Below are 1431 nucleotides of genomic sequence, written 5' to 3' on the forward strand. Positions count from 1 at the left end.
CACAACACTAGGTTTGTTGGTCATATTAATACACATTGTCAGGATGCCTGGGTGGCTCAGTCAGTTAAGTGTCTGCCTTTGGCTGGGGTCCTGATGGTCTTGGGATTAAGTCCCGTATCAGGCTCCTTGCTCAGTGGGGAGTCTGCTTCTCCCTCTGCCTGCCGCTCCCCCGGCTTGTGCTTTCTCGTTCTCTCTCTGACAAATAAATGAGCAAAAATCTAAAAAAAAAAAAACAAAAAAAAAACAAAAAACGTTGTCTTCACCTTAAGTCAGTGAGTAGGTATTATTACATTCATCCCATAGATGAGGAAAATGAGATTCAAAAATTTGAAGTCGTTTGCCCAACTTTCCAGGAAAGTGGGAGAGCCGGAATGGGATACCAGGTCTGCGTGAAACTCTGCAGTGCATTTGCTTATGATGGGGAAAGCTAAGGGAGGGTGATTTGGATAACAGACCAAATTATCCTGTTAGATAGTCTTGAAAAGCCGATTAAAACTGCTGATTAATCTGTTGAAAGCATTATACCTGGGGAGAACAATCAGCCAAATAAACAAGATGTTCTGGTGAACAACTGCCCTCACGTGTAATGATTACTCTGCTTTTGAAAAGTAGGTGATACTAACTCCATAAGAAATCTCGCAGTGGTTTATTTTAAATTAACCTCCTCCTGTTTCCTATTTGGAAAAATAGTATCTTTATTTATCATTCTGGAGCTGTTTGCAGGCCTCTCCTTGTAATGTTTATTATCAGGAATTGTTTTGTGATGGCTGATTGTCCCAAATCAAGGATAGCAAGATAGCCTTGCCTTCAGTTAAAACCACCTGAGGGACTGGCAGACGTCGGTAGGATACACCAAAAGGCAAACACCTCACATGCAACCAGTGGCATCATATAGAAGTTCAGTGTGTCATATTTAAAGATGATGAGAACATGCTCATTTTATACTTACCTGGCAGGGGAGTTACCATGATCACGAAGGTGGTTTTCCCAGGGCAATTCTTATCCATTGCACTCCGGATGTGCTGACCCCTGCAATTTCCCCAAAAGAAAGACAATTATCATATGATCTCCCTAATAAGCGGAAGTTGCGAGGCAATGTGGGAGGTTTAGGGGATAGGAAAGGAATAAATGAAACAAGAGGGGGTAGGGAGAGGGTGGTTGGGTTACGGACATTGGGGAAGGTGTGTGCTATGGTGAGTGCTGTGAAGTGTATAAACCTGGTGATTCACAGACCTGTACCCCTGGGGCTAATAATACGTTATACGTTAATAAAAAAAAAAAATGAACATGCTCATTTATAAATGTCCTACTTTCATTAATGGGAAAACAGATGACAGCTATTTTAATTAATTCCAAATCATTGTTAAAACATTTTTTGAACATGGGACTTCTTTTGTTAACCGAAGTTCACTTAAATCTGGGGTGATATTT

General features: G+C 41.0%; 1 pseudogene; it reads left to right on the plus strand.

Moving 5' to 3' along the window:
* The first annotated feature begins 941 nt into the window (after nucleotides 1–941).
* LOC116879667 lies at nucleotides 942–1071 on the plus strand (annotated as a pseudogene).
* The last annotated feature ends 360 nt before the right edge of the window (nucleotides 1072–1431 follow it).

Source organism: Lontra canadensis, unplaced genomic scaffold (assembly GCF_010015895.1).
Source record: "Lontra canadensis isolate GAN:19392208 unplaced genomic scaffold, GSC_riverotter_1.0 scaffold62, whole genome shotgun sequence".
NCBI classification, from domain to species: Eukaryota; Metazoa; Chordata; class Mammalia; order Carnivora; family Mustelidae; genus Lontra; species Lontra canadensis.